Below are 18,001 nucleotides of genomic sequence, written 5' to 3'. Positions count from 1 at the left end.
CATTCTGTGAGGCAATTATTAACTCCAGGGAGAACAATATATGGTACAAATATAATCACATTGTTCTACATGGCTCAACTATAAATAATATTTAAATAGGCATAGAAATGAGAACACTAAATATTGTGATGCAACGCTATTATGAATATTGGGGAAGCAACACGTGTAGGTGGGTGTGTTTTGTGATAGTGGAATAAGCTGTTGGGGAGCTAAATCTTCATCTTCCATATTAGGAAGTCAGATATTGTTTAATAAAAAAAAATTAAGAAATAGTATAAAATGCTATTTGAGAATAAGGAAGTATACACCATAAGAAACAACTAAAACAGCTGAAAGTGGTTGCCATTGAGAGTGAGAATTGGGATGAACAGGGAGTGGAACCACAGGCTGTGGGATGTTCTTAAGCCTAACTGAATTGTTTGACTTTTGAAACTATGCTTACTGTATTGGTCTGCTAAGGCTGCCATAACAAAACACCACAGCCTGGATGACTTAAACAGCAGAGATTTCTTTTTCACAGTTCTGGGGGATTAGAAGTCCAAGATCAGGCTGTCAGCAGGTTTGGTTTCTTCTGGGGCCTCTATCCTTGGCTAGCAGATGGCCGCCTTCTCTGTCCATCCTCATATGGTCTCTCCTTTGTGCACACGCACCGCTGGTGTCTCTGTATGTCCAAATTCCCTTTGTATAAGGACATCAGTCAAATTGGATTAGGGCCCACACTAATGACTTCATTTTAACTTAATCTTATCTCGAAAGGATCATCTCCAAATACAATTATATTCTGATGTATGGGGGTTAGGGTTACAACATATGAATTTGGAGGGGTATACAATTCAGCCCATGAAACATGCATTAATAATAACAAAATCCCGTCCCAAAAACCTCCTTTAGATTTAAACCATGTGGAAGGCAATAATTATCTGGGGCATCAAACTCCATTGTCAGTCCCAATTGCAATATCCATAGATCTTATTATACTTTGTTCATTATGCCAAGACTTAGAAACATTTAATTTTAGATTTATTTATTATGTTTCAAATAAGATAGGAGTAACCACAATATCTTGGGATAATGCCACACCACTCTTTTCATCAGCTGTATCCACTTGATTCTGCAAAATGTCCTTTCCACCACCTGCTTTCTTGAGTTCCCATCAGCAGTTCTTCAAGCCTCTTATCCATGTTTTTCTCCCCGTTTTCTGTATTTTTTCTTCTCTTTTTGACTTATTACCCTATGTTTTTTTCCACAAGAACCTAACCACAGAATTCTTGCCTGTTCTTGTAGAAGAAATTGGATGTTTATGACAAGAGAAGAAAAAAAAGAAATCCACCTCTTCGGTCTGTAAATAGTGGCTTCTGTAATTCAAGCTGTGTTCCATAAGTCAGAACTAGCTCTGGTTAAATCCCCTGGGAGACATACATGAATCTGCCAACAAATATTGTGATTCCAAATGAAGTTTTGTAAGCAGTGATATGAATCCTGCTTTATCACAATGCATTTGAGAAGATCCTGACAGAAATCCTGAACAAGATTAATGGGGAAATATGAAATGGGATTGAACTAAGAGAGTTAATATATTGCCTGGTGCCACTATCATTCTAAAATAGCAGAAAACATTGGAAGAGGCTATAAATACGTACTGAAAAGAACTCAGTACTTACAATATGATAGAAGAAGAAATGTTCAGAAGCATCAATTGTATTAAAGACAGCAGAAAGAGTAATAACCAAAAATACATTACTCAACATTTACACTCTACTCAGTCCTTGCAAATAATTTCCTTGCAAATATTATACACTCCTATAAGAAAATCAATTTTTATTATATACTTTTGTGACATATTAACCCCATCTTCTTTTTCCAGATGGTTTCACTTTCTTAACTGGCATTATACTATTATTACGTTAAGAAGATATTAAAACATACCACAAGGATAATTAAACTCCAATTCACCATACTTTGTTTTAATTACTCAATTACCAAAGCAAAACAAAATTTAAGTAAAATTACATGAACATATAATTGAAGAAGCACATGAACAAATATGGTAAAAGGAAAATTTGGGTAGAAAAATCAATGCATTCCCTGAACACCCTACCATTGCTTAGACATTATGCCAGACATTATGCTAAGTGTTACAGACATGTAAAGGTAATGAAAACAAGTTTCCCTCCTAAGACTTTGCAACCTACTTGGTGACACTGACCTGCATAAGTATAAACACTTATAGTGAGTGTCTGACTTCCTCTCATTTTTCCCCCCCTCATAATTCTGTTAAATCAAACTGAAAGAAAACAGAAAGGTCTTGGGTAAAAGAAACTTCACATCCTTTTACACAAAGAGCCACTCTGATTTCCTCTGGGGTAGGCATTGGGCAGCACTCCTAGCTATATGTCTTCTGCCTGGCATTTAAACTTTATCTTTATTATTATTGCATACCAGTCATGAAATTATATTTGTATTATTTGTCAAGTTCCTCATTACTCTGAAGAAAGATGCTGCAGGAATTTAAATAACCCTATGTCTACAAAGGCGCAGCCTGGCTTAAAGCTAAGCATTTCAGTTACACTTACACTTTAGGTATTAGCATCTCTTTGTAATGCAAATTGCTCTACAGCAAAAGGATTTTCCCGGTTCTGGGAACCTGCGTGGCGAGTGCAGCGGAGACTAGCTCATCTGCAATGTGCAGTAGTTCTGCTGCATTATATGGGTGCCTCGAAGCAGCAGTGAGATCAGCCTGACTTGGCTTAATATGATAAGTCATGATTTGTGCCAGTCATTGGCCTAATATGTTAAGTGTGTGTGGGTATTAAGAATTTTTTTAGCATAAATTTTGTGGAAAAATTGTGAACAAGAAATGAAATTTACAGAATTCAAATTATGAAGAGTCTCTAATATAGTTTGGATATTTATCCCTGCCCAAATCTCACGTTGAATTGTAATCCTTACTATTGGAGGTGGGGTCTGGTGGGAGGTGTTTGAGTCATGGGGGTGGATCCCTCATGGCTGGGTGCTGTCTTTGAAATAAGTGAGTTCTCACATGATCTGGTGGTTGTAAAATGTGGCATTTCCTCCCCTGCCCTCTCTCTCTTGCTCCTGCTTCTGCCATGTGAGACACCTGCTCTCCCTTTGCCTTCCACCGTGATTATAAGCTTCCTTAAGCCTCATCAGAAGCCAAGCAGATGCCAGGACTATGCTTCCTGTACAGCCTGCAGAACCATGAGCCAATTAAACATCTTTTCTTTATAAATCACCCAGTTTCAGTTATTTCTTTACAGCAATGCAAGAACGACCTAATACCCCCTCCTACAATTTCTTCAGAGGGAACAATATTGCCAAAATCAAATTGCTTCAATACAATTTTAACTAAATCATTCAGATTTTGATTTTCCTTTATTTTCCTATATTGTTGTTATTATTTTCTGAAACCATGTTCTAAAGTACAACTTTTGACTTTTACTTTATAAAAGTTTAAGCTTTTATCTCACCTTTTTATTGAGCATTGAAACTGAGTGAGCTCTCAGTTTCGGATGTCTAAACATTCAGTGAAATTTCAAATTGAACAGAAGGTATGAGATTGAGGAAGAGAGGGCAATGGTACAGTAAATGGAGAACCAATTTAAACACAAAAAAAATAACAAAAACTAATAAACGTTCAGGCCTCATATACCATCAGGGAAGTTTTCCCTCTTTCTTCTGTTCTTAACAGCCTGCTGATCAATTTTTGGTTTGGAAAATAGGACAAAGATTGCATATGGCATATGTAAATCAGGAAAAGCTACATTTCAGATTGTGGAGTCTAAGTAAAAATTTTAGTGACTTCGTCTGTTGTTCCTTGAAGGGCTATTGCATTTCTGACCCTGCCTCTAAAGATCGTAAAATTCAGTGAAGTTGACAGAATGCTATAGACTATGAATCACCTACAAACTAAAATTAGAGACAAATGGTATAATAAATAATTAGAGATCAATGGAAATAAACAGAAAAAAATAATTCTGACAACATAGATGGAAAACTTGATGGATTTGGAGAATTTCACTTGGCAGTTGAAGAATGAGGATTTTCATGTAGGAAATATGGCAGAAAATTCATTTCATATGCAAGACTGAGAGAACATTGCATATGAAAACTGCCCAGTGAGATGCCTGGCATGGGGGAGCCGACAAATAAATACATATTTTTTCCCTATGACCAAAGATAAAGAGGGTCCATGACTGACATGTTTGAGGAAGGGTTATTTGAAGAGCATGGCTGGAGTGAACAGTTTGCAAGGGAATGATGGAAAGAGACAAGATGTCCCAATAGAAAAAGTTGTGCTTTGAATCCAAAAATGGTTTCCTTTACTTACTAGTTGTGTGATCTTACTCTCTAGGCCTGAGTTTCCTTATTTGTGAAAAGAGGATTATTTCAGTTTCCTAGGGATGTGGAAAAAAAGTGCCACAGATTGGGTAGTTTAAAACAACATAAATTTATTGTCTCACAATTGTAGGGGCTAGAAGTCTGAAGTCTGCTGCCTCTGAAGGACCATGCTCCCTCTGAAGCTTGGAGGGAACGCTTGCCCTGCCTCTTCCTAGTTTCCGGTGGTTTGCTGGCAATCTTTGTCATTTTTTGGCTTGGAGCAGTATAACTTCAACCTTTGCCTTTGTGGTGACACGGTGTTCTTCCTGTGTATCTCCATCTTCACATAACCATCTTCTTATAAGGATACTAGTCACACTGGGTTAGAGGCCCACCCTGCTCCAGGATGGCTTCATCTTAACTAATTACATCTTCAGTGACTACATCCAAATAAGTTCATGTTCTGAGGTAATGAGGGTGAGAATTTCAACATATCATTTTTTAGAGGGACACAGTTCAATGCATATCAGAGATAATAGTAATACCTATTTATTTCATTGTGTTGCTGAGAGATTAAATATAATAATGTATGATAATGTATGCATGTTATAAAGTAAAACTTTTCATGCAATTTTATCTACCCTTACCCCCTACCCAGGAGCATTTCATGTGCCTATCACCCCTCAGAGAGTAGAGAAACTCCCACAAATGTTATATTTGAACTATGAATATGAAATATAAGTATTCTTTAACTGAATTTTTGGTACACTGTCAATGATACCTAAGATTGTATTTTTCAGTAAGAAAGTATAATTTTCTGATTGCTTGTAAAGATGCAATTAATGAGAGTTAAAATTAATTGAGTGCATGTTATGTGCTGAATACTGTTATGAGTGATTTATGAGAATTAAATTGTCACCAAAATAGGCTCATGATCATTTTTATTTTACAGATGAGGAAATGGAGGTACAGAGATATTAACTGCCTTACACAAGGTCATATAAATAGTAAGAGTTAGAGCCAGGATCCAAAATCAGATAGTATGGTGTTAGACCACACGTTCTGAAATTCTTCCCTGTATGTCTTTCAATCAGAGCATGCACATAAATAAGTAAAGAGCCATTTCCACTTTTCCACCCTTAGTTGCCCTAGTTCTTGAAATCATAAATGTTTCACCATGCCTCAAAGGACAAATTATATACTAAAATAAACTGAAAGTGTCCAAACCCAAATGGCTGCTTTTTCGGTCCTTAATCCATGTACCTTAGAAAGATGAAGAGAAAAATTGTTTTCCATTGTCCTGATTTCCTTGTATAAAATGTGTGGTCCTGAAATTTAACCTAATTAATGTAGCTTGACTTTGTTACACACACGTAAAAATTAAATTAAAAACAAGGGATTAGTTAAGTTTCAAAACATATGACTTCTAAAATCCCATATCAAACTGCTAGCAATTTTCATAGGCCTATATTAAATGGATGTCAGCATCATGGAGTAAAGGTTACTTATGTCTGGCTATTAGCTCAAGCCCTTCTGTGCCTGCCTTTTCTGTCCTATTCCTTGCCCTTTGGCCGTTTGTTTCCCATTATGCCCTCTCCAGTGCACAGGAAGGGAAGATGTCAGTATGTGAAAGTTGTATTTGTCACGTAATTGCTCTAGGCAGGCATTTCATCCTCTAAGGTGACAAAAGCTTTATTTAGAGGATGTTTGTGAACGTTCTGGGAATGCTATCCATCTGAATTATCTCTGTTACTACTATCATATGTAATAAAATATTAATTGAATAGTTGGAGAAAAATAACATAGCAAGCAAGCAAGATGAAGATTCATTCTTTACCTGTGAGTATTAGTGGTTATAATGGATGAAATTGTGACCAGCCAGACATGCAGGTTATTTTGCTGTGCAGTAGGTTACCTAGGCCACCCTCTGAATGTAAAAACAAATGTAATAGTGAAGTAGCATTCATCTCTTCCCTGAGTAACAGACCTGCACTTCCAACACTCTGTGGGACATTTGCTTATGAGGGTGGCACAGGCAAGTTCTAGCTCATGAGTCTTCAAACCAAAGATCGCCTTTTTCTAACCAACACTTGGGACTCAATTTATGCATTCTGGGGATCTCCTGTGCCTGTCTTCTCTTCTATACCTGTAATTTGCTATCTAATCCTTAAAAAATCTTTACCTGTCTATTTTATTTTGGTCACTTTTTATGACCCATAGTGTATTTTTAGCAATGTTGATTCTCCTTTGTCTTTCTAATTCCACATTTATTTTTCTTCTTACACTACTTTCCTGAGCTCTATTCTAGAGCATTTGTATCTCTGCTCTGTGTTCTTGCTTTGTGTAGGTGCTTGCTTTAGTAAATTAAAATGATTGCCATATTTTCCACTGGATTTAATTTTTGGTGCATGTCCTTTGGCTGTTTTTCACTGTGCTTACAGATTTCTATGTTGTAATAATATGGTTCTGCACATACACTGATCTTCACTACTAGAAATATCTTCCTTTTGTTAATATGTAAGATTAATTAGAAGGCATAGGTAGGCAAGAAATACTCTATAAATATAACGTACGATATTCTGTAATGTATTCAAAATATAAATCTTACAAGAATCTACTGAATTTACAGAAAAATTGGTAATTATTTTGAAATGGAATTTATCCTATCATTGATAACTATCACTATGATATTTAATGAAAATTTAAAATGTCGTCTTTACATGACAATGTTTGGAAATGTGTGATACACCTGACACATCTTGCTCTAGTTGTAAAGGAATGAATAGAAAAAAAAATTTAAAAACTATTACTTTACTCTGGCCACAACACTGAGCTAGTTTTCAGATTTATTACTATAAAGCACCCAAATGTTGTATCAATGCTATATGAATGCAAATGTGTAAACACCACGATAAGTTTTTTCACTGCTCTAGTCATGAGCCATGGTCCATACTAGATACTCAAAAATTCTTAATTCCCCTTTCAGGTTATCCTGTAACTAGAATGTTGCTTTTGTGATAATTCACTACTATTTCATTGAGTAAGTTTGAGAAAAATGATGATTTACCAAAATTTCATTTAATCTCCATGGCACACTAACAAGATAGATACTATTAATATTTCCCCATTAAAGATGAGGAAATTGCAGCTTTGAGAGGATAAGCAACTTACCTAATACAACAAAGCTAGTAAGTGAAGAGGCTGGGATTCAAACCCCAGCAGTTGGATTTCAGAACCTGAGTTAGTTTGTTAGTTTTTAAAGAGACAGGGTTTCACACTGTTACCCAGGCTGGAATTCAGTAGCACAATCATAGCTCACTGCAGGCTTGAAATCCTGGGCTCAAACAGTCCTCCCTTCTCAGCCTTCCTTCTGAGTATCTAGGACTATGAGCATGCACCACCATCCAGGCTAATTTTTTATTTTTTGTAGACATGGGGTCTCACTAAGTTGCCCAGGCTCGTCTCAATTTCCTGGCCTCAAGTGATTCTCCTGCCTTGGCCTCCCAATGTGCTGGGATTATAAGTGTGGCCACTGCACCCAGCCAGAGCCTGAGCTTTTAACCACTATACTTTGCTACTGATGGAAATAATCTATTATAATATGTAAGACACTACGAGACATCATGTATTAGGCCATTCTTGCATTGCTGTAAAGAAATATCTGGGACTCGGTAATTTATAAGAAAAGAGGTTTATTTGGTTCATGGTTCTGCAGGCTGTACAGAAAGCATCTGCTTCTGGGGAGGCCTCTAGAAGCTTACAATCATGGCAGAAGGTGAAACAGGAGTTTGCACGTTACATAGTGAAAGCAGGAGCGAGAGACCGAGGGGTGAGGTGGTACACACTTTTAAACAAACAGATCTCATGAGAACTCACTATCATGAGAACAGTATCAAGGAAGATGGTGGTAAACCATTCATGAGAAATCTACCCCCATGATCCAATTATCTCCCACTAGGCCCTACCTCCAGCAGTGGGGATTACATTTCACTATAAGATTTGGGCGAGGACACATATCCAAACTACATCACAACACACCTGTATTAATACTATTTTTAAATACAAACAACTTTACAGGATAGGTAATATTTTCCTGATGAGAAGGCCAATGCACAGAGAAGTGAAGTGCCTGGCCCAAGGTCGATAGACCTAGGATGTGTGGGCAGAGATCTGGGAATAGGAAATCCAAAGCCCATATGTTCTTCTTCTTCTTCTTCTTCTTCTTCTTTTTTTTTTTTTTTTGAGATAGAGTCTCACTCTGTCACCCAGGCTGGAGTGCAGTGGCGCAATCTCGGCTCACTGCAAGCTCTGCCTCCCGGATTCACGCCATTCTCCTGCCTCAGCCTCTCCTAGTAGCTGGGACTACAGGCGCCCGCCACCACACCCGGCTAATTTTTTTTTTTTTTTTTTTTTTTGTATTTTTAGTAGAGACGGGGTTTCACCGTGGTCTCGATCTCCTGACCTCGTGATCCGCCCGCCTCGGCCTCCCAAAGTGCTGAGATTACAAGCGTGAGCCACCGCGCCCGGCCCACATGTTCTTATTATACTGTGCTGCCTCTTGTTACATCATGCTATCTCACGCACATGCAGAGTGTGAGTTGGGGTCAAAAGCATGGTAAGCATTAAAGGAGGGGTGCTAGGCAGTAAGGAAGAGTTGTGCTTAATTAAATTCATTCCTGGAAATGTGTAGCTTTATTGCCTGAATAAATGGATAAATATCTTGACACACTATTAAACTAAATCATATGAAATGTCTGTGAGATTTCATAAGAAGGTAAGGCCTTAAAATTATACATTTCTTGAGGCTATCTTGATTTCCTAAAGTATTTATTGAGAACTTAAATATAGCAGACTTTATTTCCAAACTGTTAATGCTTTAGAAGTGAGAAAGAAGAAATCCTCTTAGGACTCATCCACATATTTTTTTTTTTTTTTTTGGTCGTTTTTCATTCATATAAACCCCTTAAACATACTTGGCAGTGTATTTAAGTTTCACACTCAGCTTTCAGCAGTAACAGCTGGAGCGGCATCAACAGCAGATGGACTAGGCAGCAGAAAAGACTCAGAAAGCTCTCAGAACTGAAGGTGACCCAACACATGAGGGCATTCGGGTGTCAGTTGAGAGGATAGATGAAAAGTAGGAAGAATAGCAGGGCTCTGGGAAGGGAAACATTCCCATCTACCTTTCCATTAGATAATAAAGTCTTAACTATCAACACTTCTTTTGCACCTAACGCCATTTCTCAATCCCTTTTCCTAAACCAAGTAAAGGATTTGTTTTGGGAACAGCAAATTTGCGCCCCAAATGGATGAATGTACTTCCAGAACTGATCTTAAATTGCATGGGTCTATTAGACAAGAATCTTTGATTCATCATACCAGTTTAAGCAAAAAGAGAATTTATTGATTCGTGTAACTGGAGATGTCAGGTAGGAAGGCTGGTTTTAGGTATTGTTTGGTTCAGAGCCTTAAATACTGTTGTCAGGACTCTGTCGCTCTATCTCTCAATAAGCAAAAAGGGCTAGTGGTAGCCCTAGACTCAACTTATCTGCATTTCCACTCTGGGAAAGCAACAGTCTTTTCTTATTGCTGTGGCAGATAAGTCCATGGATAGACCCTGAGTGGCCAAGCTTGGGTCACATGCCCTACTCTGAACCAATCACTATGGCTGGGAAGGGAATATTGTAGTTTGTCCAACTCTGGGCCATATATTCACCTCTGTGGTTATAGGAAAACAAGATCTACCCCATTTTTGGTAAGGATTCTCCATGAACTAATTGGGAGAGATTCCCTATAGTGAAAGGAATAAGGGAAAGGGCTACATAGGAATATAAGACAATAGATGCTCATACTAATTGCTATGCATGTATTTCTGCATATATTTCATGTTCTTAAGAGTCTGAGGCTAAAAATGTAGCCAGTTTTTTTTCCCTTTGTGTATACACTTAAAATGGCAATAATGGGTAATATTAGTTATTTGCCTACTATCTGTCACTCTACTATGCATTTTATATACGTTTTCTCATTTAAATCCTACAATTGCTTTACTATTATTACCATTTTACAAATCAAAGGACTGAAATTCATAGAGATTAACTTGCTCAAGCCTACACACAAAGCAACATTTGCTGCAGAATAACTTATCCTACTTAGTAGTAGTTGCCATATCATTTTAATTTCTGCACAGGCTCATCATACACAGGACACTTTCATTAATACTTTGAGTGTGAATCAATAGTAATATCAACAATAATGTGTAGCAGAGGTACCATTACATAAATAATAGTATATTAATTACTAGCATTTATTTGACACTACGTACCAGACATTAATGTCCATTTTCCCCAATAACAGCCACAGTGATTTTTCAAAAGTATAAATCAGATCATGCTAGCCCTTTAAAAATCTTCACGGACTTACTTTGCACTTAAAATGAAACCCGAACTTTTCACCATGTGCTAAAGGCCTTGATTCTCTCACTGACCTCAACTCACACCCCTCCTTCCTTGCTCATTTTGCAACACATCAAGTTCTTTTTTGGTTCAGCACATTTGCACTTGCTGTTTCATCCCCTGGAAGGTTTTTGCCTTTTTTCGTTGTTGCTATTGTTGTTCTTTGCAGGACTGATTCTCTCTCATATTCTGATCTCAGCAGAAATATCACCTGAAAGACAGGCTTTCCAGGACCACCTATTAAAGCAACCGCCCACTCTTTCTCTCTCATGAGACAGTTTGTCTCTCTCATGTCCTCTTATTTATTTTTTTCATGCTGTTAGGATCTGTCATTGTCTATCTTGTTTTGTTCATGTGTCCTCAGCACTTTGAGCATAAAGCCAAGCACATATTAGGCACTCAGCACTTTCTGAGGAGAGAAGAACACTATTGGAATCCTATTTTATACCAATAAGAAAATGAGAGGTTAGATGGGTTTTGGTAAAATGTCCAAATGTTGCATACCTGGTAAGTGGCAGTGCCCTTATTCAAAGCCTTATTTCTTGACTCCAGAACCTATCCACTTATCACCCTTATTGGTTAGGGGCTTTCCTAGAGCCTAGTTAGAACTGGAACTAAGCAACACAATAGTGTCCCAACACCATGTTTCTCCAGGGGAAAATACTGATTGCTTATCCACTTGGAGTCATTCATAAAGTACAAGCAGGGTTGTCTCTGTATCAATTTCCTCCTTGAAATTTTCTTCACTTTACATGAATTTTATTACCACTGTTCAATTCCTGAAAATATTTCAAACTCTACGTAGCATTGCTAAATATGAAACAAATTAATGGATGAAATCTTCTTTATTAAGAATCTTCAGTTATTCCATTGTCTGAATAGGAATAGATGAGAGGTAGTTTTATGATTCCTCTTCCTTTGCCCATTTCCCTCTACCTTTATAAAAAATGGCATGTCTCACTCCTCAGGATAACTGTGGTATTTATTTCCCAGCCTAGATGAGGAGACCAGCTGGTCATTCCTAATTTTTTTCTTTTTTCTTTTTTTTTTTGAGACGGAGTCTCGCTCTGTTGCTCAGGCTGGAGTGCAGTGGTGCGATCTCAGCTCACTGCAAGCTCTGCCTCCCAGGTTCACGCCATTCTCCTGCCTCAGCCTCCTGAGGACTACAGGCACCCACCATCATGCCCAGCTAATTTTTTGTATCTTTAGTAGAGACGGAGTTTCACCGTGTTAGCCAGGATGGTCTCGATATCTCCTGACCTCATGATCCGCCCGCCTTGGCCTGCCAAAGTGCTGGGATTAACAGGCGTGAGCCACCGTGCCAGGCCAATTTCTTTCTTTTAAGTAAGAATCAAAGCCCTTTTTCATAATCTTCCCTTCCAAAATCTATAAAAATATCTCTGTTTATGAGCAGAATGATTTAGCGAGAAGGGTATGAATCAGAAGCCCAGAGTTCTAATTTGGGTTAACAGTATTAACTATTTGTGATACAACCCTATGGGGAAGTGGAGGGGAAAGAGGGACATTGTGTTCCCATCTTGCTAGTCACTTGATATTCATATTCTTTTTTAATGCACTCCAAGACCCAATTGAGTCACTAGTATTACTATTTCAAAGATAAATTAGGTTCATAAAAGTTATGTCAATTTCCTAAAAAGACAAAGATGGTAGTAGGTAACAGAGAAGGGACTCAAATCAAGGTATGGCTGAGCCCCAAGCCCTTACATGGACCACTATGATATCACACTAGAAGATGGTCCCAGGTAGTGGAATAATATTTTTCATTGCCAACTATTCACAACAAATCCACCAAACCTGTTTTACCCTTAAATTCTTATCAAATTAAGCTAAAGGAACCCTTATATGTTACATGGTGAAGGGTGGAGAAACACAGGTAGAAACTGAGAAGGGATTCCACCAGCTAGTGGGCAATCATGCAGAGAAAACAAAGGAATGCTGGCTCCCTGAAGGAACTCAAAGGTCTTTGTGAAAAAAATGAATATGTTCTAACTAAACAGAGCTCATCCTTGGCAAGATGCGAGGTATTGAAAATTTGCTTTGTCTGTTTTCTTTTCTCCTGCTCGCACTCTCCCAGCCTTCCAGGCACCCGCCCTGAGTGCAGTAATGGAGCATCTTACTCTAAAATCACGGTCCGCAGATTCCTTTCCTAAAAAGCATGGGGGAGAGGGGAGGAGGTGAAACTCAGGGGTAGGAGCAGAACAAATGGGTACCACAAGGGTGCTGTCTCTGTGAATTCGAGCCCAGAGAAAGCACTTAACAGTTGGAAAGTGAGTACAAACCCTGAATGTCATTTACCTGCTTTGTCATGGCCTAGTTTTTTAATGTGGTCTGAGTTGAAGGTTGCCAGGTATAGCAGGTAAAAATGCAGGATGCTCAGGTGAATTTGAATTTCAGATACACATCAAATATTTTTTAATATGTCCCATGCAACATTTGTAACACACTTTTCCAAAAAATATGCTGCATTGTTTATCTGAAATTTAAATTTAACTGGGTGTCTTGTATTTTGTCAGGAAGCCCAACCCCAGTGTCATGTTTTTTCAAAACAATAAAACATATAGACAATGCCACTCTCTTGTTCATGGGTGAGCATTAAGAAAATCCTTCCCAGACTGAGCAATTCCAGTCACCCCTTTGTTCACTGACAGGATGGGGCTTCGAAGCTGCTACCACCAGAGGCTGCCTCTGGGGATGTGACATTTGGGACTTGGCATGCCAAAAGAATGTGGGAGATGGGGTGAGAGAAAAAGGAACTAAAGAGATGGATTAGAGGTCTCTCTGTCTGCCTCTGTCTTCCAGATAAGTTGCAATAAGAATTTTCATTTATATCTCTTCTATAGTCTAAGACTGGTGAAGGAAATCTGAAAGTCACAAGGTGTTTTTAATACATTCTCCTTACCCTCGAATCTCAGTTGTGCTGCTGTGTTCCCTGCAGCCCTCTTAACAGCTGATCATGGGCTTTCTCTCTCCTCTAACTACATAAAGAATGCCTGCATGGTTAATTTTATAACTGAGGGAAGGGGAATTGTGCTCTGGTAAAAATGCAACTCATTGCTCCCAAATAATTCAACCCTCTCCCTCCACTCATCTTGCATATAAATTTGCTAAAAATTGTAGCACTACAATCAGGATTGCATACATGCTAGACAGCTTCAGAAATCGTAGCCATAAAAAATAAGCAGTAATCAATAATAATTTTTTAAAAAAAATGCTTAACACAGTTGCAGATATTACATTTTCTCATAAAAATAATTTTGGAGGAGGCGACCTACAAATTTATCCTTTTTGTGGCTTATGCCAAAAGTCTGCTTACTCCTGACTTGAGGAGTCAGGTGAAACTCTGAAAGGTGCTAGGGTGGGGTGGGGGGATTATCTGAATATTCAGTCAGGCTTTACAATTTATATATAACTTCTTTTTAGTAGTTCAGCTGTATCTCAGGAGGAAGGTCGGGGTCAGGTATATTTTGAGAAAGCTCCTCATGGAATTTCCTTTTCTTCTCCCCCTAACCCATCGTCAAGAAGAGCCTTGGTTATGTTTTGTTACTGAAAGAGATGTGCACCCTTTTTAGCCTTCTTGAGGACTGATGCCTCCAGGACCTAATAGGGTAGCTTTTTAAAGATGGGCTTTCTGTGGCAGGTTCACTACACTGACTTGCATGGCAAATGTCATTGCCTGGAGTCCATTAGGTCCTCTCCAATAGTGGCCAGATGGTTAGTGAGAGCAGCTGAACCTGTCTCTTGGGTCAAGAACTACTTCTCCCTCTCTTTCACCTCTTCTGAGAAGAAAGAAACAGGGGGACAACTGGCAAGCTATCTCCCAGAGCTAAAACTAAGTTAAGTGATTGCAACTGTCACCCACAACAAGGCTGTCATGCTATTATTGCAGGTGGAAAATTAATACATGGATGTTATTTGTTTGGGTTCAAAGGAGACAAGCTGTTCTAACATGCAGACCTTAAGTAAAACTCCATGCTGGACAGATGAAAGCTGTGAAGCAAAACAAAATGAAAGGCTTCCCAATCCTTATAGGTCAACAGTGATGGATCAGTGGAACACACTGAGAAAAAATGGAAACCAATGAATTGTTATCAATCAGATAACAACCTTATCCTTAAATCTTTGCAACTGCTTTAAAAATTTATATATGGGAGTTAAAAAAATATTGATCTTGTGGAGGTAGTGAAAAGAATGGTGGCTCCCAAAGGCTTGGAAGAGTAGTGAGGAGGGGAGGATAAAGAGGGGATGGGTAATGGGTACAAAAATACAGTAAAGATAGGAGAAATAAGATCTAGTGTTTGGTAGCTGCACTAGTCCATTCTCACACTGCTATAAAGATATTACCTGAGACTGGGTAATTTATAAAGGAAAGAGGTTTAATTGACTCACAGTTCTGCGTGGCTTGGGAGGCCTCAGGAAACGTAAAATCATGACAGAAGGCAAAGGGGAAGCAAGGACTTCTTCATTTGGCACCAAGAGAGAGGAGAGTGAAGTAAAGGGAAAGAGCCTTTATAAAACCATCAGATATTGTGAAAACTCACTCACTATCATGCGACAGCATAGGGGAAACCGCCTCCATGATCCAGTCATCTCCCTCCCTCAACACATGGGGATTACAAGTCCCTCCTTTGACATGTGAGAATTACAATTTGAGATGAGATTTGAGTGGGGACACAGAGCCAAACCATATTAGTAGCACAATAGGGAGATTCTAGTTAATAGTAATTTATTACATATTTTAAAATAACTAGAAGGATAAATCTGGAATGTTGCCAACACAAATAAATGATAAATGTTTAAGGTGATAGATATCCCAGTTACCTAGATTTGATCATTACACATTGTATGCTTGTATCAAAGTATCACATGTACCCCATAAATATGTAAAACTATTATGTAGCTATGAAAATAAAAACAGATTAGAAAGTATGTTAAAATAAAATATAGGTTAACTTTAAATTTTTTTTATTTTAAAGTTTTAGATTTACATAAAATTGCAAAGAGAGTACAAAGAGTTCCCAAATACCCTGCACCCAGTTTTCCCTTTTTTAACATCTTATCTCAGTGCGGTATATTTGTCACAATTAATGAACCACTATTAACAAATAATTATCAAAATTCATACTATATTCAAAAATAAATAAATAAAAACTTAGAAATGATGACTAACTGACCTAACTTCATTTTTATTTGGTTACCTGAATAAAAAAATTTAAATATGTGTGAAGCTATTTGTTTTTCCTTGGAATTCATTAAATTCTACACTTGCCGTCATGTTAGGAATTTAGCTGTAGATCTTTCTGTTCCCGCTTTGTTATTAGTGTTTTATTTTTATTAGTTAGCAGACTTTTAGATAAGCAGCTATTTTAAATTTCAGAGGATTTATAGATTGAATCTGCATTTTACTACTTGTGAGACAGGTTAGACATGTACTTATTTATATTTAGGGAGAAGATGGACTTAAATATATTTTTGATCAAAATCTCTATCAGTTTTTAAAGAATTTGTTTGTCTGTGGATCTGATCTGTCTGTATATCTGATTTTACAACTTTTGGGAAAAAGGATTGAATTACAGATATGCTCAAAGACCTTGACATTCCTCAACTTCTTTATCACTATTAAAATATTTTAGATCAAGCCACAATAATAAAAAAGAATGAAGATTATTACAAATTCTGAAAAGTCTTAGTACCATAACTTCCCAGTGCAAATTGATCTATACTTGCCTTTTCTCTCTCTTCTCTCTTTGCATTCCAACCTTGGATCCAGGGAGAAAGGACTTCAAGTGCCTGGGCCACAGGGGAATTAAAAGTTGCCCATATTATTGTTTATCTTTTCTTTTCTCTCTCTGGTTGTAGATATGAGTAGCATTTTAATTTATTTCAACCAGGACTCTAGGGGTGTGTTTTAAAGTAGCCCTTCAAAATTAATTGAGCCCCAAAACAAAGATCAACAAATCCAACTCATGGATGAATAAATAGAGAACAATAATATTAGATCAATGGAAAAGATTTTTAACACACACACACAAACAACACTATGAAATGCAGAGTAGGATCTATCTCTTTAATCAGATTTAATATATTACAAAGAAATAAATTTTAGAAATAGCTATTTTCTATTAAATAGAACAAGACAATCAAAAGGATTGAGATATGAAAATTGAAGTAGATCAAATAAAACTAACATTGAAAACAGTAAAAGGTAACAGGCTGTACAGATTATTTGAAGCTAAACAGAAGGTAACTATGAGAAGTATTCAGAACATGAAGGAAGTAAGACAATGTGAGCAAAGATGATTAGAGTAGAAGATAAAATATGGAGAGTTATTATATGAGTAACTAGAGTCTGAATAATAGTGGACAGAGATAAACCCAATAATTTGTGATAGAGAAGGAGAAAAAACAAGCGAACAACTTCTTAGAGCTGAAAAAAAAATAAAATTGGATATGTATAGGTCTCTTTGAACTTCATAAAAACCAAAGCAGAAATTGACATCAAAACATACTGTTAATGAAAATTAATCAAAGTTTGATACCAGTTTATCAAGACAGCTAGTTCTGCAAGGCATAGAAAGAAAAAGATTTTTCCTCTGTAACCTCAATTTTTATTCCTCAGAGGTAAGCACTTGAAACTCTTAGAAGTTTCTGATGGTTTTGACTTCTTTATAAATTTCTAAATGCGTAAGTTCAAAATATACTTGTACTGCTATATCTTGACTCTTTTTCAATGTTTAACATTATCTATTGATATCTCATCATAAAAGATGAGGACTGAGCTATCTAGATTCCATTCAATTCACATCTGTTTACCCTCTTTCATTCTTATGCTTCTTATAAAATTGTTATAATTTTGAGATAGTTAAATACACAATGTTATTGTATTCCCATTGTTTGTATTAGATCATTTTCCTACCCTCTCTGAAAGCAGTTAGGGTCTGCTCTTTATTCCCAGTGTTCTTAAATTACATAATGACATAAATAAGGATTTTTCCCTCATTTGTTGTTTTGAGCCATCTATGGCTCTGTTAAATTGGAAAATTCTTATCCTCAGAGTCTATGAAATTTTTAGTTTTCTGTCTTCTCTCTTAGGAATTACTATTGCTTGAATATTTGGTGTCACGGACTGAGTCTCAATATCTCTTAAGTTTTTCACTTCTATATTTCCTTCGTCTTTAGTTTTCTAAAATATT

General features: G+C 37.2%; 2 protein-coding genes across 19 annotated transcripts in view; one reads left to right on the top strand and one right to left on the bottom strand.

Moving 5' to 3' along the window:
* Window positions 1–18,001, top strand: part of LOC134736030 (BEN domain-containing protein 2-like) — an 816,235-nt gene that overhangs the window by 140,185 nt on the left and 658,049 nt on the right. Inside the window, exon 4 of one of the 8 annotated variants that reach the window (XR_010119708.1) lies at window positions 4,490–18,001. This exon is cut by the window's right edge and continues 15,929 nt beyond it. The exons of the other annotated variants lie outside the window; for them this stretch is intronic. The gene's annotated coding sequence lies outside the window, so the exon portion shown is untranslated. The remainder of the gene's footprint in view (window positions 1–4,489) is intronic. 8 annotated transcript variants of the gene reach the window in all.
* Window positions 1–18,001, bottom strand: part of GRIA4 (glutamate ionotropic receptor AMPA type subunit 4) — a 380,575-nt gene that overhangs the window by 156,212 nt on the left and 206,362 nt on the right. The window lies entirely within an intron of this gene.

Source organism: Symphalangus syndactylus, chromosome 3, assembly GCF_028878055.3.
Source record: "Symphalangus syndactylus isolate Jambi chromosome 3, NHGRI_mSymSyn1-v2.1_pri, whole genome shotgun sequence".
Classification (NCBI taxonomy): domain Eukaryota; kingdom Metazoa; phylum Chordata; class Mammalia; order Primates; family Hylobatidae; genus Symphalangus; species Symphalangus syndactylus.
This window is presented reverse-complemented; position numbering and strand designations above follow the sequence as displayed.